Source organism: Sminthopsis crassicaudata, chromosome 1 (assembly GCF_048593235.1).
Source record: "Sminthopsis crassicaudata isolate SCR6 chromosome 1, ASM4859323v1, whole genome shotgun sequence".
In the NCBI taxonomy this organism is placed as follows: Eukaryota; Metazoa; Chordata; class Mammalia; order Dasyuromorphia; family Dasyuridae; genus Sminthopsis; species Sminthopsis crassicaudata.
Window position 1 is genome coordinate 255,908,507 of NC_133617.1, and position 23,826 is coordinate 255,932,332.

The 23,826-nt window shown below is 33.9% G+C and overlaps 1 protein-coding gene across 1 annotated transcript in view; it reads left to right on the top strand.

Moving 5' to 3' along the window:
- SNTG1 (syntrophin gamma 1) overlaps positions 1-23,826 on the top strand; it is an 813,750-nt gene that overhangs the window by 787,268 nt on the left and 2,656 nt on the right.

Below are 23,826 nucleotides of genomic sequence, written 5' to 3' on the forward strand. Positions count from 1 at the left end.
TCACTGCCTGATTTCTGATAATTTTCTTAGCAATTTTTGTCAAATAGTAAGTTTCTTGTCCCAGAAACTGAGTTCTTTGTGTTTATGAATCACTAGAGTCATTGACTATTATGTCTTGTGAACCTAACCTATTCCATTGAGCAACTACTCTATTTTTTAGATATTACCAAATGATTTTGATGACTGATGCTTTATAATATAGTTTTAGGTCTAGTACAGCTAGACCACTTTCATTGGCTTTTTTTTTTTTAAATTAATTTCCTTGAAATTATTGATCTTTTTTTTTTTTTTTCCAGATAAATTTTATTGTTTGTTTTTTTTTTTTTTTTTCTAGCTCTGTGAAGTAATTTCTTGGCAGTGTGATTGGTATGGCACTGAAAAGTAGTTTAATTTAGGTAGAATTCTCTTTTATTATATTAGCTTGAACTACTCATGAGCACTTGATATTCTTCCAGTTGATAGATCTGATTTTATTTGTGTGGAAAGTGTTTTGTAATTGTGTTCATATAATTCCTGAAGCCAAAATATTTTATATTATCTATAGTTATTTTAAATGGAATTGATTCTTTTTATTTCTTGCTTGTAGACATTTTTGGTAACATTATAGGAATTCTGTTGATTGATTTATATGGATTTATTTTGTATTCTGTAAATTTCTAAAGTTGTGAATTGATTCTATTAGTTTTTTAGTTGATTCTCTATGTCATCACATCTGCAGAGTGATAATTTATTTTTTTTCTTCTTTTATTGCTAAAGCTAACACTTTAATACAATATTGTCATTATCTTGGGTGAAATTACCAATTGTTTCTATGGTTTATTGTTTAGCCCTCTCATTTTTAGGATTAGATTATTTAGTTTCCAAATAATTTTTGGTCTATGTTTGGTTTTAAGGTTTTTTATACCTTAATATATTATCAATTTTTGTGTAGGTTTCATGTATCCTGAGATATCCATTTCTTTCTGTTTTCATTCAATTTTCTCCAAAGGTCTATCATACTGAAGACTTTTCTAAAATTCTATATGCCTCTCTTGAACTTCTTTCTAGTTTATTTTGTGGTTTGATTTATCTAATTCTGAGAGAGCAAGTTTGAGATCCCTCACTAATATTGTTTTACTGTGATTCTTCTTGCAGTTTTCTTAAAGTCTCTAAGAATTTGGATGTTATATCACTTTGTACATATATGTTTAGTATTGATATTATTTCATTGTCTGTGGTACCCTTTATCAAAATTCAGTGTCTTTCTTTATATCTTTTAATTAAATCTATTTTTCCTTTTTGCTTATACTGGTCAGGATTGCTACCTTGAGTTAAAGCACAATAGATTCTTCTGCAGTGTTTTACCTTTACTCTTCATGTATCACTCTGCTTTAAATGTGTTTCTTGCAAACAAGGATTTTTTTTTTTTTTTCTTGGTAGGATTCTGGCTTTTAATACAATCTATTTGCTTCCATTCATCCAAGTCACATTTACAGCTAAAATTAATATTATTTATGTTGCCCAAGTTATACTTTTCTCTTTGCTTTCCCACTTTCCCTTCTCTCCAGTATTTTTCTTTTGACCATCATTTCCCTTAATTATCCCTTGCCTTCATAGCCCCTCCCCCTTCTTATTGTTTTCCCCTTCTACTTCTGTTCTCCCTTCTATTAGCTTTCCTCTTTCCTTTCTTTCCCCTCCTACTTTCCCAAAGGGTGAGACAAATTTCTCTATCAAACTAAATATGTCTGATATTATTGCTTCATTTTTATTGTATATCTTTTAGCCTAATCTGATGAGATTAAAGTTCACACAATACTCAGATGAGTATCAATTGTTATAGATATTTTTGCCTCTTCATGTGTTGTAATTTAGCCCATTTTACCTCCCCTTTCCTCTTCCTCCAGTACAATCCCTTTTCCACCCCTAGGTTCTTTTTTATATCATCACAATAAAGTCAAATGTTATGTTTAACTCATCTTCTATAGGGATGTAAACTTTCTAATCTTTAAAAAAATATATTTTTCCTTCCTTTTTACATTTTTATGCTTCTTTTTAGTTCTGTATTTGAAGATCAATTTTTCTGTTCAGATTGGCTAAATGTTGAAGAGGATATTTGAAAATAGAGATCCTACTTCATTGTTGGGGGAATTGTGAGTTTATCCAACCATTCTGAAGAATAATTTGGAAATATGCCCAAAGTACATCAAAAATAAATAATATTCCCCTATTTCATTGATTGCACATATTTTCCTCTGAAAAATAGTGCCTAATTTTGTTGCATAGCTGTATAGCAAGTTCCTTTGCCCTTCTAGGAATATAATATTTTAAACCTTTTTATCCTTGAAAAGGCTTCAATGTCTTGGGTAATCCTGATTGTGATTCCTCGATATTTGAATTGTTTCTTTCTGGCCGTTTGAAGTATTTTTATCAATTTTATTTTTAGGTAGTTGTTCCCAGTTTCCATTTTACTAATTCTTTCTTTTTTAATTTTTTTTAGTTTATTTTTTTTCCCAAGGAGTTGTTTTCTTTTTCCATTACACTATTTTTTAAGGACTGATTTTCTTCACATAATGTCTGTGTTTCCTTTTCCAGGGCTATAAAACACTTTCCCCATTTTTCTTTTAACTCTCTTTTAATAATATTTTTGAATTATTCCAAGAGGCCCTTTTGAGTTGCAGAGCAACACATATGAGGTTTCATCTGGAAACATTTTGTTTTTATTGTCCTCAGGGTTTGAGGTCTGTTATTCCTTGTCTCTCTAATAGCTATCTATGTTCACAGATTTTTTTTTTTTTTTTTTTTTTTTTTTTTTTTTCTGTTTTGCTCATTTTAAAGGTCTGCTCTTATGGCAAAAGGAGAATTGTCACAAGCTTCTCCTATAGTCAACAGAAGCTTCATGCTGCCCTGGCCTGAGTCAGTGCTGCCATCTTCCTTTCCAAGCTGAGTGGGCATGGCCAAGCTTATGCTGGGGTTTCAGGGATCTTTATTTGAGGTCTCACAGCTATTATGCTGATCCACTGACTTCTAAACTAGGACAAAGTAGCAAACGCCTCTGTATTTTGCCTAAGAGTCTACCACTGGATTCCACCAGCACATGGAGGCCTATGCTCTGTGCCTACACTTGGTCACCTCACCCCATGCCAGATTGAGACAGAACTTTACTAAAATTCTTCCAAATATGTTCTGGAAATGTGTTTCATTTCAAATATTTGTAGATTTCACTCAAAAACCTAGGGGCTTGATCTGGTGGAAGCCAGGAAGAGCTCAAAGACTTGTCTACTCTCCACTATTTTGACTTGGTCTCCTTACAATATTAATTAGGAATTTTTTTTTTTTTTTTTTTTGTAATTTTCTTTCTCTGTTTTGGCTTTTTCTGGTTTAAGTATCAATACCATATTGTATCATTGAAGGAATTCAAAGTACCCCTTCTTTTCCTATTTTTTCCAAATAGTTTGCATTATATTGGAATTAATTGTTCTTTAAATGTTTGATACAATTCACTTGTGAATCCATCTGGACCTGGAGAATTTTTTCTTAGAGAGGGCATGTTCATTTTTTTTTTTCTATAATATGATTATTTCAGTAATTTATTTCCTCTTCTGTTAAGTTAGACAATCTATATTTTTGTAAATATTCATCCATTTAAATTGTATTGTCAGATTTGCTAGCATACAGTTGAGGAAATGAGGAAAATAACTCCTAATTCTTGCTTTAATTTCTTTTTCATGGGTAGTAAGTTTACTTTTTTTTTTTTTTTTTTTTTTTTGATATTGATGAATTGTTTTTTTTTTTTTTGCTTTGTTTTTTTTTCCTTTTCTAATCAAATTAAACAAAAGTTTATCTATATTGTTGTGTTTTTTTTTTTTATAATACTATTCTAAGTGCTATTAACTCCATAGTTTTCCTAATTTCAAGTTTATCAATCTCTCCTTTGATTTTCAGAATTTGTAATTTGGTATTTAATTGTGGATTTTTCATTTGTTCTTTTGCCACCTTTTTTTAGTGTCACAATTCACTGAACTCTTCTTTCTTTATTTTATTCATGTTAACTATTTAGAAATATAAAATTTCCCCTAAGAACTGCTTTGGCTGCATCCCATGGATTTTGATGTGTTGGCTCATTATTGTAATTCTTTTGTATGAAATTATGGATTATTTCTATAATTTGTTGTTTTATCCACTCATTATTTAGAATTAGACTAAAAACTAATAGGAAATTAAATAATCTATCTTTCCCTTTTGATTTACTGAATATGATTTTTATTGTATTGTGCTCGTAAAAGGAAGAAGTTACTATTTCCATCTTTCTGCATTTGATTAAGAGTGTTTTATGCCCTAATACATGGTCAATTTTTTTGTAGGTGCTATGTACTGCCAAGAAAAAGGTCTATTTTCTTCTGTTCCTATTCCATTTTCTTTAGAGGTCTATTATATTTAGGTTTTCTAGGATTCCATTAACCTCTCTAATTTCTTTCTTGTTTATTTTGTGCTTAGATATATCTGATTCTGTCAAGGAAAGGTTAAGTTGCCAAACTAATATTTTTGCTGTCTATTTCTTTCTGTAACTGGCTCAAAATCTTCTCTATGAATTTGGTTGCTCTACTACTTGGTGCATAAACTTTTAATATAGTTAAATTGTCTCTTCTTAATATGTTTTCTAGGTTGGCTGTTTTTTTTTTTTTTTTTTTTAAGTGAGATACTCTACAGGGGGCATTGCCCAAAATTCCCTCCAGATCTGAGCCTTAGATTTGAACAATAGTCTCTGCTCCACTCTCACCCAAGTGCAACAGACCTTTCCTATTGATCTTCCAAGTTGTCATCAGCTAGAAAATTGTTCCATTCCCATTCTTTGTGGGTTCTGAAGTACTAGAATTTGTTTAGTCATTATTTAAAGGTATTTGAAGGACTTTAGGGGCTGAATCCTGGTCTCTATTCTACCATTTTGGCTCCACCTTTCAAAGGTTCTTCAAAAGATCTATTGCTGCCCTCCTTTCTCCAGTCCTCCTTCTCACACATTTTCCACAGCCAACAGTATAACTATTCAATGGATTTGTGAAAAAGTACTCATCTGTGTGTAAATTATTAGGCAGTATTTAACTTAAAAAAAAAAAAAAATTAAAGAAGTTGCAAAACAGAAAAGTAAATTAATAAATTGTATATTGCTAGATAATAATAACTAATAGCTTTAATATCATATCTGAAGCTTATTTACTTGAAGAGATATGAAACTTTCTATTAGTAGATATTCAAGCAAACAAGAAGCATCTATTTGCAAAAAAGCTTCTTACTTACTAGTAGTTATGGAAATTTCACACTTTAGTTCAACTAAGAATTATTTTCCCTGATATATCATCTAACATAACTTATTATTCTCTCCTTAGTGAACCTAATTTTTCTTTTGTTACTTAGAATTCAGAATTATAAAAGGAATTGAATGCATTTTCTTTGCTGAAAAAAAAACTCTTTCCTTCCAATTACCATAGAAGTGGAACACATGTGTATGCATTTAGGAAGAAAATAATCTCCTTATTCCAAGAATCATTTGCATTTGGAATTGATATAGTTAAGGATTTCTAGAAGAGATACAAATCTGAACATATGGTATGTAAATGCTTACTCTAGGCATTCACTTCATTTGTGAACATCTTTGTACTACTCTGCATTTACTATTGCCAGTCTCTCTTAATTCCCACAGCCTCAGAAAAATCTCCAGTCACTGTCTTTTGCAGTGCTTAAACCAATTTTACCAAGCTTACCTCTGTCTGAGGTCTTTAGAGATCTGGCCATTGTTTGCATAAGAACAATGGTTAGATAAACAGTAGAACACTAGAAAACAGACACATGCAAGCTCAAGGTCTTTTCTTAATGTGTTCACATCTTACCCCTTACTGACCTCCTGCTGATTCCCAAATGAACACCAGGTCAGAGAAGACTTACTTCCTCATCCCACTGCCTAAATATATCTATGAGGTCACACGCACAGCCAATTAGAGAAGGAGACACTCCCCTTTGATTATGTGATCTTAATGTGGCCAGAGTTCTGCCTCACAAGCCAGTCCCTGTTTGCTCACAGCAAATCACATCCGGGCATCTCAAGACTTCAAAACCTCTGTTTATTTCCTGACTGTGAAGTGCATGACTCCTCTTCCTGTGATCCTTACAATTCCCTTTTCTTGTAAAGAGGGGACTGCTCATCACATCAAGCTAACTTTAGCATCAACAATGCTTGATCGATGAGATTACAGAGTGTATATAACAGAATAAAGGAAAACAAAAATTCTTAATCCAAAAAGACCATTCCTGGTAAGAATTAGGCCCAACAGTAGCCAAAAAACAAGCATGTATAACATGGTATTCAACCCATTCAATAAAGTCATGCTCAAGGAGGTAGGATGTTAATGAGATAGTCTGTCACAAGTCTGTAGTTTCAATTGTATACACCTTTTGTTATAAGAAAGGCACAGAGTAAGGTGTACACAAGAAAAGTCATGTCCTGTAGCACTGCCTCATTAACTTTGGCAGATAGGCATGTTGGTTTTTCACCCACTAATTTAGAGATATAGTCTATAAGTGGAAAACAGGGCAAAACCTCTCCCCAGGCTATCATATTGACAGTGAGTAGCCAGGGGAGAAGTACACAAGCCCATTGTCCATTTATCAGTATGTGTGTAGGGAACATCACCCAAGATGTTACATTGGAGGTACATCTGCTGTCTCTGGTGTCACAGTCAGGAGGAACATGACTGCCATCAGTATCTGAAGGGCTGTAGACATCTGGCCAATCCCTCTGGGCCGTCATCTGGTCCTTCTCTTCTTGGATCGGATCCACTTCTCTGCTATTGAGCTGAATCTGGAATGAAAAGAGCATACTCAGGGCCCCAAACCTTGACCCAACCAGGGTCTTTCCAAGATGCTATCTAGGCCTTTCCATATCACTGTTTAGAAAGAATTCTTGTCCTTGTCAATCAGCTTGGTAGTTAGTCATGCTTTCTGTATGTTCCAGAAGCACATTGCTGATGTAAAATCCAAAGAATCTGAAAATTGCAGGCAATTACATGTATGTATTGCCACATCTTGTGCAAATCCAAAATTTCCTTCTCTTGTAGGATGGGAACATCATGGGGTTATAAATAGTATGTCCAATGATGACTTAGCTAGTAGGGTTATAAGGGATGCCAGTGGAATGGGCAATGCCAAATTCAATGCAAAAAGACCTAAAGGCAGAAGATCCATAAACTAATTCACTACCTGTTTTAAATGCATGGGAGATTCCTACATTAGAAAGATAGCTGATCACATGCCTGATTGCTTCTCCTAATGGAATGAAGCCATAAGAAATTGAGAATGTATATCCATGTTTACAAGGATGCTCTGCCTCTCAACATAAGTAATGTCCATTTGCCTTAAAGCATTAGATCTCAAACCACAAAGGTTTTGTCCTTGAGGGAGTATAGAAGAATGAAAAGGAAGGCAAACTGTACAAACTTTTGCTATACTCCTGACTTCCTCTTTAGTTATTATAATTTGCAAATGTAAAACTCTAGCAGCCTGATGATAAAAAGGATCTGAAAGTTCACTATGAAAATGGACATGCAGGAACTAATACTTACCTGAGTGCTTTCTTACTTGTTCTCAAAGTTCTTTAAAGAGCTGGTGATATATATTAAAAACTACAATTTTTTTTTTTGGGGGGGGCTGTTGCAATGCTTTGTACCACATCTGCTGAATAAGCTGAATCAAAAATTTTATTTACATATCCATGTGCAAGGCTTGGAGCTGAGGTGAATAAATTTTTCCACTCTGGGATGATTTCACAAGGCACATCAATTTGTGCATTGGTATAAGAGGTGTATATTTTGCCAGGTCTTGCCCCAAATAATTGTGCTACTTTCTTAATGGCTTTTATTGAAATTCTAGCCACAAACACTGAGTAAGGAATAAAAGGCTGAACTGATTGTGCTGGGATATTTGCGCATGTCATCATACTGTCTCCTTGATGAAAGATTGCTGCGAGTGCCTCTTTTGTAACAAAAATGGATATTTCTAATACTTTTTGAGTTAATCTTTCAGCCACATTAGATAAACCAATTTGATCTCTGTTAGAACCTCTTGAGCTTCTTTTGTAAACTGTCATGGTGAGTCTAAAGCAGTGTCTCCTCTTAATGGTGGCAATAACTTAACTTTTGGAGATTTTTTTTTTTTTAAACAGGAGGGCAGTCATATACATTTGACAGATAGTAGGGCTGTTCTTCATACCCTCTGGCAAAACTGTCCATTCAAATCCTTCATAGGGCTCATCTAATTAAAGCTGGACACTAAAAAGACAAATCCCTTCATATCCTCCTTATCTAGAGGGATAGAATTCTTAATCCAAAAAGACCATTCTTTAGAAAATTGAGATGGAAGCCCAAGCTGAAGAGCTTCCACTGTCTCCACCAGTCCATTTACTTTTCTTGAATCAATCAACATTCTCCATTCCACAAATTTCCTTTTTATATTAAATTCAGGGGAATTCCAAGTCCTTAGAGAACCTTGTGAATGTCCTTGTTCAAGTTGTTCCTGTCCTATACCTAATGAAGTCTGAATTTTTTTGCTTTGAAAATGTCTCTTCCCAGCTGATTAATGGGGAACCTTTCAACTGTAAAATAAATAAAACCTTCTGTCTTATCTTTAAATTCCCATCTAAAGAGGTAACACTAATTTTAGCTAGTATAGATTATTTTATGTCAGACATATAGGTGTTTGCTGTAATCTTTAGCCAATTACTAGACCAGCTGGCACATCTAATAGCTGTGCAATCTCCATCTTTCTATCAACCTTTTCAATGTTATGCCATTCATATAGATAATGAGCAAAGGACATTCAGCTGTAACAGCTGCAGTCTATAATATCCCTGAATTCTGTTGCTGGAAGTCAAAAGTTTGAATAACTATCACCAAATTGTAATAAGCCTGATATTACTTCTCTTCCTGTGTCACAGATCACATACTGTCTATCTATATTAGTGATTGGGACAATAGCTACACATTCTTCAGTTTCCCAAATCATTAAATAGAGACTCTTATAAGTACTCTCAAAGGGTGGGAAAGGTCTATAAGGTGAACAAAGACAAGTTTCAGCTCCCCAGAGACTAACTGCAATCTCTTACCCTCACAGACTTGCTTAAAGACTAACTGAGCTGCTTTTTCAAAGACTCTTGGAGCACAATAACAATTGCTCAAGACAACATAATCGCTCTTCGCCTGAGGCAATGAAGCATATTCCAGCATTTTGTAATGGCTACATAGGAGGTTGGAACTAATTAGTGGATGATGCTGATGATATCCTTGTCCCTCACATTCCTCCTCCTTCTGCCCAAAAAGGTGGAGTTGAGGGAAAAAGGTCAAGAAATGGAAAATTCCCCAAAGGTCCATGCTAGATGATGGCCAAAATTAGAGCTAAAAACAAGTTTTGCATAAGAAAAGAACCAAACCCCTTCCCTTTAGTAGGCTAGTTGATTCTTTTCTCTGTAGATTCTGTAAAACAATAGCAAATGAGATTAATTAACAAAACACTAAAGAGGATTTCTCCATGCTAATTTCCACAAGGCATGTTCAACAACTTTTTGCTTGTTTTTTTTTTTTTTTTCCATTCTCAGTTTCAGCCAGTAGGCTGAACTCTTTCTGTTCTAACTGCTGTAACCTAACTTTTTGTCCTTTCCCTAACTCAACCTATAATATAGCCTATAATTCTTTTATCTCTTTTTTAATTGTTAGTAATGTGATTTTTTTTTTTGTTTGACCCCTAACTCAACCTTTAATTCTTGTATTTTTTGCTCTATACTCTCTATTAGCTCTAGATTTTTTTTTCCTTGCTGAGCTATACTTAATGGGCATGGGAGTAAACTCCTTGGAACTTGAAAGCAAAGTCTTAATTGAGTTGCATGCACAGCTCTGTGACACTTAAAATGGCAAAAGCAAGATCAGTAGTGATTACTCCACAGTATACTTATTAGATTACTACATTTAGGGTCATAACTTCCAGCAATTACTGTGTGCATGATATTGGTCAGGTCTACACTTTACTATTATGTACGTCAAAAACTTTCTAAGAATTAGAAGCTAAAATTGTGCACTTAGCATCTCTGGATGTTGTAGCAAACTTCCAGAAACAACTTGGGATATTTTACTTTTTTTTTTTTTTTTTTTTTTCCCTAAGGCAATTGGGGTTAAGTGACTTGCCAAGGGTCATGCCTCTAGGAAGTGTTAAGTGTCTGAGACCGGATTTGAACTTACGTCCTCCTAACTTCAGGGCTGGGCTGGTTCTGTATCCACTGAACCACCTAACTGCCCCTATTTTACATTTTCAAGGGAAACACAATAGTGTTCCACATCTAATATGTTGACAAATGTTTGATATATTTTTTATTATTTTTGCTTTAGGCTATGCCTACAATTTCTAGATCTTTTTCTTTTTAAGGTTATAACTGAAAGCTCTCATAGCTGCAATAAAAAGCAAGTGATATGTAATTATCAATAATAATCATTGTAGAAAAGGAAATGAGGGTAGGAGTATTCAGTCTCATTTAAAAAGTTTAACAGTGCTCAATAGGCACATTCATCCTTTTAGTCAATAACTATGTTTTAGAATGTAATAAAAATATTGTTATTTCTTTCATTTTTTTTTCTAATGTGTTTCTAATGGCCACAGAGCTTTTAGTATCTAGATTATGGAGTTGTTTGAAGCTAACTGCTTAATAGACTATTAGGTATTATTTTTGGCCTAAGAAAGCTTTGAAAAAAAATTAAAAAAAACACCGAGCCTTTAAGGTACCATGATTAAAGAAAGATTTGAGACTTTTGCCTTAACACTTACCTATTAAGTAGTAGAGGAGTTTGAATCGACATTGTACCAAGTGTATCTCACAGAAAGAGTTATGCAGAAGGATGGAGTCATTATTCTCTTATTGGCAAAAGTATGGTGTTTTAATATTAGAATATTAAAAGAACAAAGATAGAAATTTCAATGTGGATAGGGATGAGAGATCCAGATCTGAAATTTAATATAGATTTATAACAATTTTTTTTTCCCTTCTTCTGAGGCTGGGGTTAAGTGACTTGCCCAGGGTCACACAGCCAGGAACTGTTAAGTATCTGAGACCAGATTTGAACTCAGGTCCTTCTGAATTCAGAGCTGGTGCTCTATCCACTGCCAACATGTTTTTTTTAATAGATTTCCCTTACATGAAATCATTAAAAAATGAAGAGAGTTGTTCATGGTGATGTAACTAGAGTATAAGAGAAGCAATACTAGATTAGAGATCTTCATTTAAACAAAATGTCTATAGGTTCAAAATTGTATAAATTAAAATAAAAAAGCTGAGAAAGAAATCTGACTCAATAGTTCTTTATTAAGGGTTTCTCTAATCCATTGATCTTCCTCATGATCTGATATCACCTTTCTTTAAAGTCTTAGTTTTAAAGTGCTTGCTACCCAAATGATCCATAAGTGGCTTATTAAAACATTTAGTCTTATTGGTTGGTAGAATTCTATTTTGATATTTAGATGACCTTCATCTGACTTTTTTTTTTTTCATTAAATCCCTTGAAATTCTCGACCTTTTATTCTTCCATATGAATTTTGTTGTTATTTTTCCTAGGTCATTAAAATAGATTAGTGGGAGTCTGATTGGTATAGCACTAAATAAATAGATTAGTTTGGGGAGTATTGTCATCTTTATTTTATCTGCTCGGCCTATCCACAAGCACTGAATGTCTTTCCAATTATTTAAATCTGATTTTATTTTTGTGGCAAGTGTTTTGTAATTTTGCTCATATAATTCCTGACTTTTCTTTGCTAGATGGATTCCCAAATATTTTATACTCTCAACAGTTGTTTGGAATGGAATTTCTCTTTGTATCTCTTGCTGCTGCATTTTGTTGGTGATGTATAAAAATGATGAGGATTGGGGGGGGGGCTGAGCCAAGATGGCAGAGAAGATACACACGATTTTGTGAGCTCCCTTCTTACTACAAATTAGTTAAATCAGCCTCAGAAATAACGCTGGACTGATAGAAACCACAAAGACTGGAAGCACGACTTACCAGCTGAAGAAAAACTGGAGTTTCAACAGAAAAGGTTGGTTCCCAGGGGAGTAAAAAAAAAGAGGCCAGCACATATGGTTGGGGTTGTAGCACACTGCACCAATCGGGCTGGGGAGGGCTCTGGGATCAGAGAAGCCACTGAGATACAAGAATCTGGCACAGGCTGTTAGCTCTTCTCTGCTTATAAAACAGCAGTTCAGAAGAGAAATCAAGCCACTTTAAAATATAAAGCCAGATACTAGAACCACCCCAATGTGGAAGTGACTCAACAGATCTTGGCACTGTGGGTGTGGCTGATTTAGGCTGTCCAGGGCCTCACCTCGGGGTAGTTAAGAGATTGAAAAGCGATCACACACGGCCCAAGGAAACACACAGTGCCTTGCTCGGCTGGAGGCTGTGGAACTCAGCCCCAGAAGTCCCAGAGAAGTGGAACCCTTGAAATAGGGCCCGAGGTTTCTAGGCAGACACTTCCACTTTGAGCGCCGGGGCTTTTCACATCAGCTGCTGACATCCCCCCCACAGGAGATATTGGCTCGGCTTTGTGTCGCCTTTACTGTTCGGTCTTAAACCTCAGGGAAGTCGCTAGGACACACAGTGTCCTCAAAGCACAGTCCTTCTAATCACCTCTGAGGCACTTCCAGGGAAGGGGTGGGGAACTCTCTCCCAGAGCTCTCTCTTAGCTCAAGCACAGGATCCACTGCATCCATACAGTCTGGGAGGAAGCTGGTAAAGAAATAAATAAAACATATCCTACCCCAAGGACAGACCCCAAAAGATTTTTTAAATATGAGTAAAAAGCAAAGAAGTACCAATCAATTTTTTCCACACAGAGAAAGAGCAGGTATCCAACCCCAAAGAAGTTAACAGCAGAGAGTCAGCAGATAACAGCCTAAAGGGGAACGATTCCTGCCCCCAATCACATAACTCTCTCCTAGAAAAGACTATTAAAAAATTAAGAGAGTTTGAAGAAAAATGGGGAAAGGAAAGAGAAGCTATGAGAGAAAATAACAATGTTCTAAAATTGGAGTTGGAAAAAATAAAGAATTCACAGGAGATTCAGGGAAACAAAATTTGTGAATTAGAAAAGGTTAAAAAAATCACAGGAAAGTAGGATTTATGAAATGGAAAAGATAAAAAAGTCTCAAGAAAATAGGATTTCCGAATTGGAAAAAGAAAATAATTCATTTAAAAACGAAAATGGGCATATACAAAAAGAACTAAAAACTGTGAATGAAGAAAATAACTCCTTAAAATTCAGGATGGAACAAATAGAAATGAATGATTCATTGAGAACCCAAGAATCAGTCAAACAAAAAAAAAAAAAAATGAAAAGCTGGAGAATAACATCAAATACTTACTGGGAAAATCTATAGACCTGGAAAATAAATCTAGGAGAGATAATCTGAGGATCACTGGACTTCCCGAAAACTATGACCAAAAAAAGAGCCTAGATTCTATTTTACAGGAAATCATCAAAGAGAACTGCCCAGAGATAATAGAAAGATAAGGGAAAATAGACGTCGAAAGAATTCATTGAACTCCTTCTGAAATAGACCCTAAAAAAAGAATACCATGGAATATTATGGCTAAGCTGCAGAATTACCACACAAAGGAGAAAATCCTGCAAGCAGCTAGAAAAATGCAATTTAAATACCAAGGTGCCACAATAAGGGTCACTCAAGATCTGGCTGCCTCCACATTAAAAAATCGAAGGGCCTGGAACCTAATATTCTGAAAGGCTAAAGATCAAGGATTGCAACCAAGAATGAACTACCCATCTAAGTCTAGCATTTTTTTTTCCCATGGAAGAAGATGGTCATTCAATGAAATAGAGGAATTCCATATGTTTCTAAGAAAAAAACCAGACTTAAACAAAAAATTTGATCTACATCCACAAGACTAAAGAGAAATAGAAAAAGGTACAAAGAACCCTTGAAACCTGTATCTCTGTTGTGGGTATATAGAAAGTACGCGTGGATAATTTGATTTTACTGATATAAAAAAAAAGGGGGGGGAGTGTAGTAAAGGGAAGGGGGTAGTATCAGAAAAAAGGGAAGGAATGATAAAAAGAGGGAAACTGCATCCCAGGAAGAGGCATAGAAAATATAACATATCTGAGGGAATTTAGAGAGGGGGAGAAACATTGTGTGAATCTTACTCTCATTAGAAGAGGCTCAAAGAGTAAATAATTGACATGTTTGTTTTTCAGAGAATTCTCTCTCACCTCATTAAAAGGGGGCAGAGGAAAAGGGAAAAGGAAAAGGAGAATAAGGGAAGGGACTTGGAGGGAGGAGGGAGGGATACTAAAAAAAGAGAGGGCTGCAGGTCACAAGTGGGGTCTATAAATTAAATATCGAGGAAGGGTTTCAGGGGGGTCAAGGGGAAAAACATAATCTGGGGATAATATGATGGCAGGAAATACAGAATTAGTAATTTTAACTGTAAATGTTAATGGGATGAACGATCCCATCAAACGGAGATGGATAGCAGACTGGATCAAAAATCAGAACCCTACAATATGTTGTTTACAGGAAACACACTTAACGTAGGGAGATACATACAGAGTAAAGGTAAAAGGGTGTAGAAGAATCTATTATGCTTCAGGTAAAGCCAAAAAAGCAGGGGTAGCTATCCTTATCTCAGATCAAGCAAAAGCAGAAGTTGATCTAATTAAAAGAGATAAGGAAGGAAACTATATCCTGCTGAAAGGTTGCATAAATAATGAAGCTATATCAATACTAAACATATATGCACCAAGTAGTATAGCATCTAACTTTCTAAAGGAAAAGTTAAGAGAGTTGCAGAAGAAACAGACAACAAAACTATAATGGTGGGAAATCTCAACTTTGCACTCTCAGAATTAGACAAATCAAACCACAAAACAAATATGAAAGAAATTAAAAAAGTAAATAGAACATTAGAAAAACTAGGTATGATAGACGTTTGGAGAAAACGGAATGGTGATAGAAAGGAGTATACTTTCTTCTCAGCAGTCCATGGAACCTATACAAAAAATGACCATATGTTAGGACATAAAGATCTCAAAATTAAATGCAGGAAGGAAGAAATAATAAATGCCTTCTTCTCAGATAAAATTGCAATAAAAACTATGTTCAATAAGAAGTTACTAGTAAATAGACCAAAAAGTAATTGGAAACTGAATAATCTCATCTTAAAAAATGACTGGGTGAAACAGCAAATTATAGAAACAATTAATAATTTCACCCAATATTATGACAATTATAAGACATCATACCAAAATCTGTGGGATGCAGCTAAAGTGGTAATAAGGGGAAATTTTATATCTTTAGAGGCTTCTTTGAACAAAATAAAGAGAAGAATAACGAATTGGGCCTGCAACTTAAAAAGCTAGAAAAAGACCAAATTAAAAACCCCCAACAAAAATTAAACTTGAAATACAAAAATTAAAAGTAGAAATCAATAATATTGAAAGTAAAAAAAAAAAAAAAACTATTGAATTAACAAATAAAACCAAGAATTGGTTTTATGAAAAAGCCAATAAAATAGATAAACCTTTGGTAAATCTGATCAGAAAAAGGAAAGAGGAAAATCAAATTGTTAGTCTTACAAATGAAAAGGGGGATCTTTCCACCAATGAAGAGGAAATTAGAGAAATAATAAGGAGTTACTTTGCCCAACTTTATGTCAATAAATTTGATAACTTAAGTGAAATGGATGACTTTCTCCAAAAATATAGGCTTCCCCGATTAACAGAGGAGGAGACAAATTGCTTAAATTGTGCCATTTCAGAAAAAGAAATAGAATAAGCTATTAATCAACTCCCCAAGAAAAAATCCCCAGGACCAGATGGATTTACATGTGAATTCTACCAAACATTTAAAGAACAATTAGCCCCAATATTATATAAACTATTTGAAAAAATAGGGGATGAAGGAGTCCTACCAAACTCCTTTTATGATACAGACATGGTACTGATACCTAAACCTGTTCGATCGAAAACTGAGAAAGAAAATTATAGACCAATTTCCTTAATGAATATTGGTGCTAAAATCTTAAATAAGATATTAGCAAAAAGACTTCAGAAAATCATCCCTAGTATAATACACTATGATCAAGTAGGATTTATCCCAGGACTACAGGGCTGGTTTAATATTAGGAAAACTATTAGTATAATTGACCATATTAATAATCAAATTAATAAAAACCATATGATTATCTGAATAGATGCAGAAAAAAGCATTAGACAAAATCCAACATCCATTTCTACTAAAAACGCTTAAGAGTATAGGAATAAATGGACTATTCTTTAGAATAATCAGGAGCATATATTTAAGACCTTCAGTAAGCATAATATGCAATAGAAATAAACTGGAACCTTTCCCAGTAAGATCAGGAGTGAAACAAGGTTACCCACTATCACCATTACTATTCAATATAGTACTAGAAACGCTAGCCTCGGCAATAAGAGCCGAGAAAGAGATTCAAGGAATTAGAGTAGGAAATGAGGAAATCAAACTATCACTCTTTGCAAATGACATGATGGTATACTTAGAAAACCTAAAAGACTCTGCTAAAAAGCTATTAGAAATAATTCAGAATTTTAGCAAAATTGCAGGATACAAAATAAATCCACATAAATCCTCAGCATTTTTATATATCACCCACAAAATGCAACAGCAAGAGATAAAAAGAGAAATTCCATTCCAAACAAATGTTGAGAGTATAAAGTATTTGGGAATCCATCTACCAAAGAACAATCAGGAATTATATGAGAAAAATTACAAAACACTTGCCACAAAAATAAAGTCAGATTTAAATAATTGGAAAGACATTCAGTGCTCTTGGATAGGCCGAGCAGATAAAATAAAGATGACAATACTCACCAAACTAATCTATTTGTTTAGTGCTATACCAATCAGATTCCCAAGAAACTATTTCAATGATCTAGAAAAAATAACAACAAAATTCATATGGAAGAATAAAAGATCGAGAATTGTAAGGGAACTAATAAAAAAAAAGTCAGAGCAAGGTGGTCTAAGTGTACCTGATTTAAAGCTATATTACGTAGCAGCAGTCACCAAAACTATTTGGTATTGGCTAAGAAATAGACCAGTTGATTAGTGGAACAGATTAGAAACAAAGGACGAAAAAGGGTACATCTATAGCAATCTAATCTTTGAGAAACCCAAAGATACCAACATTAGGGATAAAAATTCATTATTTGGAAAAAACTATTGGGAAAACTGGTAATTAATATGGCAGAAATTAGATATGGATCCACACTTAACACCATATACCAAGATAAGATCAAATGGGTCCATGATTTAGGCATAAAGAATGAGATCATAAATAGATTAGAGAAACAGAAAATAGTCTACCTCTCAGACCTGTGGAGGAGGAAGGAATTTATGACCAGAGGAGAACTAGAGATCATTATTGATCACAAAATAGAAGATTTTGATTACATCAAACTAAAAAGTTTCTGTACAAACCATACTAATGCAAACAAGATTAGAAGGGAAGTAACAAATTGGGAAAATATTTTTAAAGTTAAAGGTTCTGACAAAGGTCTCATTTCCAAAATATATACAGAACTGACCCTAATTTATAAGAAATCAAACCATTCTCCAATTGATAAATGGCCAAAGGATATGAACAGACAATTCTCAGATGATGAAATTAAAACTATTAATTAAAATTAAAAATTAATTAAAACTATTCATATGAAAGAGTGTTCCAAATTACTACTGATCAGAGAAATGCAAATTAAGATAACTCTGAGATACCACTACACACCTGTCAGATTGGCTGAGATGACAGAACAAATAATGATGAATGTTGGAGGGGATGTGGGAAAACTGGGACACTGATACATTGTTGGTGGAGTTGTGAAAGAATCCAGCCATTCTGGAGAGCAATTTGGAACTATGCCCAAAAAGTTATCAAACTGTGCATACCCTTTGACCCAGCATTGTTGCTATTGGGATTATATCCCAAGGAAATACTAAAGAGGGGAAAGGGACCTGTATGTGCCAGAATGCTTGTGGCAGGTCTTTTTGTAGTAGCTAGAAACTGGAAGATGAATGGATGTCCATCAATTGGAGAATGGTTGGGTAAATTATGGTATATGAAGGTTATGGAATATTATTGCTCTGTAAGAAATGACCAGTAGGAGGAATACAGAGAGACTTGGAGAGACTTACATCAACTGATGCTGAGTGAAATGAATTGAACCAGAAGATCTCTGTACACTTCAGTGTTGTATGAATATGTATAGTGATGGAAGTGGATATCTTCAACAAAAAGAAGATCCAACTCACTTCCAGTTGATCAATGAGGGACATACATAACTACACCCAGAGAAAGAACATTGGGAAGTGAATGTAAATTGTTAGCACTACTGTCTATCTACCCAGGTTACTTATACCTTAGGAATCTAATACTTAATGTGCAACAAGAAAATGGTATTTACACACATATATTGTATCTGGGTTATATTGTAACATATGTAAAATGTATGGGATTGCCTGTCATTGGGGTGAGGGAGTGGAGGAAGGGGGGGGATAATTTGCAAAAATGAATACAAGGGATAATATTATAAAAATTTTTTTAAAAATGCTGAGGATTTATGTGGATTTATTTTATATCCTGCCACTTTGCTAAAATTCTGAATTATTTCTAATAGCTTTTTAGCAGAGTCTTTGGGGTTCTCTAAGTATACCATCATGACATCTGCAAAGAGTGATAGTGTGATTTCCTCATTTCTTACTCTAATTCCTTGAATCTCTTTCTTGGCTCTTATTGCCGAGGCTGAGGCTAGAGTTTTTAATATAACATTGAATAGTAATGGTGATAGTGGGCAACCTTGTTTCACTCCTGATCTTACTGGGAAAGGTTCCAGTTTATCTTCATTACATATTATGCTTACTGACAGTCTTAAATATATGCTCCTGATTATTTTAAGGAATAGTCCATTTGTTCCTATACTCTCAAGTGTTTTTATTAGGAATGGATGTTGTATTTTATCAAATGCTTTTTCTGCATCTATTGAGATAATCATATGGTTTTTATTAATTTGATTATTAATATGGTGGTCAATTATACTAATAGTTTTGCTATTATTAAACCAGCCCTGCATTCCTGGGACAAATCCTACTTTATCATAGTGTATTATCCTAGGGATGATTTTCTGAAGTCTTTTTGCTAATATCTTATTTAAGATTTTAGCATCAATATTCATTAATGAAACTGGTCTATAGTTTTCTTTCTCTGTTTTCACTCTGTCTGGTTTAGGTATCAGTACCATGTCTGTGTCATAAAAGGAGTTTGGTAGGACTACTTCATCCCCTATTTTTTCAAATAGTTTATATAACATTGGGGCTAATTGTTCTTTAAATGTTTGGTAGAATTCATATGTAAATCCATCTGGTGCTGGGGATTTTTTCCTGGAGAGTTGATTAATAGCTTGTTCTATTTCTTTTTCTGAAATGAAACAATTTAAGCAATTTATTTCTCCTCTACTAATAGAGAAAGCCTATATTTTTGGAAGTAGTCATCCATTTCACCTAAGTTATCAAATTCATTGCCATAGAGTTGGGCAAAGTAATTTCTAATTATTTCTCTAATTTCCTCTTCATTGGTGGAAAGATCCCCTTTTCATTTGTAAGACTAACAATTTGATTTTCCTCTCCTTTTTCTGATCAGATTTACCAAAGTTTTATTTATTTTATTTGCTTTTTCATAAAACTAACTCTTGGTTTTATTTATTAATTCAATAGATTTTTGCTTTCAAACATATATATGTCTGTATATATTCATGTATATAAATATAAATGAATGGATAGTTTATACCCTTGTAAATGTGCATGTGTGAATGTATATATGTGCTGTGCCTTTATATGTAAATGTGAGTACATGTGTATGCAGAGTAAAAAGAAAAATAAGAAGTTAATTCAAAAATAAAATATAGTTAGTGAGAGAAGGCATTTTGGGAAGTTTTGGAAAGTCTTCCCAAAGAGGATAATAGTTTCCTTTATTCTGATAGGTCAAAGGGTATTCACTATTTGATAACTTTTTGAGCATAGTTCCATATTGCTCTCCAGATCACTGGAGAGCTGTGTCTGTTCACAGTTCCACCAATAATGTATCAGTGTCCCAGTTTCCCCTCCAACATTCATCATTATCTTTTCCTCTCATCTTAGACAATTTGAGAAATATGTATTGCTATCTCAGAGATATCTTAATTTGCATTTCTCTGATCAATAGTGATCAGAGCCCCTTTTCACATGACTAGAAATGTTTTTAATTTCTGCATCTGAAAATTTTCTGTTCATATCCCATTCTCCAATTGAATGGTTTGAATTCTTATAAATTTGAGTCAATTCTCTATATATTTTAGAAATGAGGCTGTTATAAGAACTCTTAAATATAAAAATATTTTCCTAGTTTGTTTTTTCCCTTCTAATCTTGTCTGTATTAGTTTTGTTTGTATATAATTAAAATTGTGATCAATAATGATCTCTAGCTCTTCTTTGGTCACAAATTCCTTTGTCCTCCACAGATCTGAGAGGGAAACTATACTATGTTCTTCTAATTTATTTATAATCTCATTCTTTATGTCTAGATCATGACCCCATTTCAATCTTATCTTGGTATATGGTTTTATGTATATTTTCTACCATACTCGTTTCCAATTTTCCCAGCAGTTTTTGCCAAATAGTGAGTTCTTATCCCAAAAGCTGGGATCTTTGGATTTGTCAAACACTGGATTACTATAGTCAATTAACTATTTTGTTTTTTGAACCTAACCTATTCCACTGCTCAACTCCTCTATTTCTTAGCCAGTACCAAATGGTTCTGTGACCACTGCTTTATAATATAGTTTTAGATCTGGTATAGCTAGACTACCTTCATTTTTTTTTTCATTAATTCCCTTGAAATTCTTGACTTTTTGTTCTTCTAAATGAATTTTGTTGTTATTTTTTCTAAGTCAATAAAATAGTTTCTTGGGAGTTTTATTAGTATAGCCCTAAATAAATAGATTAACTTAGAATATTGTCATCCTTTTCTTGAATCTTGAAAGAGATTTATTCTATAAGGATGCAATGGGAGAAGGGCGTAATCCACTAATGAGGGATGGCCCATGAAAAAGTCCAGAGTTGAGAGATTCTGGAATGTTACATCTAAGGAAGAGAGAAATTATTTTGGCTTGATCATCCTGTTATAATAGGAAACTTTGTAGATTTTATTGATGAGAATGACATTCAGGATCTATGCTTAATATAAATTACTTTTGGTAGCCTGGAGAAGAATTGAATTGAGTGAAGAGAGATTTCATTCAGGGAAAACCAATTGGGGGAGGACACCTGTGAAATAATCTAGATAAGAAGTGAAAAGGGTTTGAATTAAGGTGATTGTTATTTAAGAATGGGAGTCATCTGAATTTATAATCAAACTCTAGTGGTTTGATGAGATTCCCCAAACAAGCAGTGTAAAGATTTTAGCCATAGCAGAGCCCTTGGAAAATACTTCTAAATGCAGTTGGATGGCATAATCCATATCATGGATTATACACTACCAAAAGAGATTAAGAAGGAAGAATTAGACTGGTAGAAAAAAAGACTGGAATGTCAAAAAAAAAAAAAAAAAAAAAAAAAAAAAAAAACTGGAAAAGAGAGATTATCCAGGAAAGAGAGCAACCAGTCATGCTAAATGTAGCATAGAATGGACAGATGACAATTGAGAAAGGAGCCTCCAAAGAGATCACTGATAACTTTGGAAAGAACAGTTTTAAGTGATAAGGTTGGAAGCCAGACTGCAAAAGATTGAGAGTTAAGCAGAGAAAAGAAAGTAAAGAGAGACTATAATTTTCATGCTGAGTGAGATGGGACCCCTGAAGTATCCCTAACTTTATGCAAAATGCTGGGTACTGGACTCTCCAAAGAGGGAGGGGAAAAAACAAATCCCTTGCTAGGATGGAGTGATAGGTGGATGGGAGGAGTGAGTTTACAGTTGCAAACAGTGTTTTTGTAATCTCTTTTCTCATTTTAATAGTAGTACTCTCTTTATCTGTGACAGCAGTGATGCCATTTGATTCCTTTGTAGTTCTATACAGTGCATTGTAAAGCATGCAGAACCTTGAGAGGCAGCCAGCCATGGTGGCCTGCCTTGAGGAGAGAAAATGGTTTCAAATTCTGCCACTGATATTGTCAAGTCATTTAACATCTAAGAGGACTAGATAATTAAAAATACAAAGTTCAGATTAGCTCCTGATCTGCTGCAATAGAAAGACAAATCTATACCAGAACTTCCCTACACCGATAAAATCCCAGCTTCATAAACAAAAACCATGACAAAAGATAAGTCATATGGTCTGCTCCAATATAAATGAAGATTGATTTACTGAAAGTTAGGTAAAAGCAAAATGCTAGCCAATGGCAAATTTGATATAAAAGAAGAAACTCTGGATGGAATAGTCAGGAGACATGGGTCTGAGACTTAGCATTGTCTATGTGAATTTGTGTAAAGCATTTTTTTTTTTTCTAAGTATCATTTTCACAGATAAGTAAGAAAATTTAAAATATATGTTCTCTAAGGTCTTTTTTAGCTCTAAAATTCCATGAAATCTTTAAAAGGTCATAAGATTGAAAGGTAGACAAAACCTAAGACAATCTAGTCCAATCTCAAATTTTGTCAAGAACACTGATCTTGATGATATTATATGAGAAAGTCCTCATCGTTCTAGCCCTTTAGTACTGTGCCTAAGAATGAGAATAATAGCTTCCATGTCAGTAGTGTTGCAAAGCTGGATACACATGCTATCTCATTTGATTCTAGAAGAAAATATTCTGCCAAAAAATTACATTTAATTTAATACTAATCTAATATCTAAGCATTTCTAGTGAGAAAGGTGTCCAAAATGACATTCTTTCTATACCTTGAGACAGGACTTTCTACAGCAAGATCATGCTAAGTAATATTTAATGAGAATTTTGAACAAGAAAATAATTATAATATATTAGAATACAGTCTGTGGTAATAACATCCCCCAAGTTAGACACTATTTCCTTCCTCCCTAGACTATACTCTCAAATTGTTTTCCAAAAATAAAACAACTGACCTTTTCCAGTATCTTAAATCCTTTCTCAAAAGAGAAAAGTGGGCCATAGAGTCAAACAATTCAGGAAATAAAGAAAAAAAAAAAAAAAAAAAAAAAAAAAAAAACAGCCCTTAGCTAAGTCTAGCTCATTTACTTCCTGGATGAGGAAGACATGATCTAAAAGGAACAAGAGTTATTCTTTGTTCAAATTTTGGTTATAGCTTAATTTACCTAAGAAAGCCCTTTTGTCCTCAACAATCCACCTTTAAACCTGAAGACTGGGAAGGCCATTTTCGAAAATCAGTCATCAGAAAAACTATCTTTATCATTTCTAGAGAAATTAAAAAAGTCATTTTACTATGCTTCCACAATCCTCACAACAATCCTCTTAATTAAGTACTATTGTTACCTCTATTTTACAATGTAATAAAACTGAGGCTGAGAAAAGTGATGTGATTTAACCAGAATCATATTATCCAAGTGCCCCAACAAGTGTTTGAGGTCATCCTCAACTCTAAGTAGAACCCAGGTCTTCTTAACTCTATGACTAGCACTCAATAACTGCTCACATTTATCTCTCTTTAAGCTCACATATTAACTTCTGTCTTTGAATTGCCCTAGAAATGGTGTAGCTTGTCTGGAAGCCCAATAGAAAAAGGCTTCCCAAGAGACTTACTCAACAAC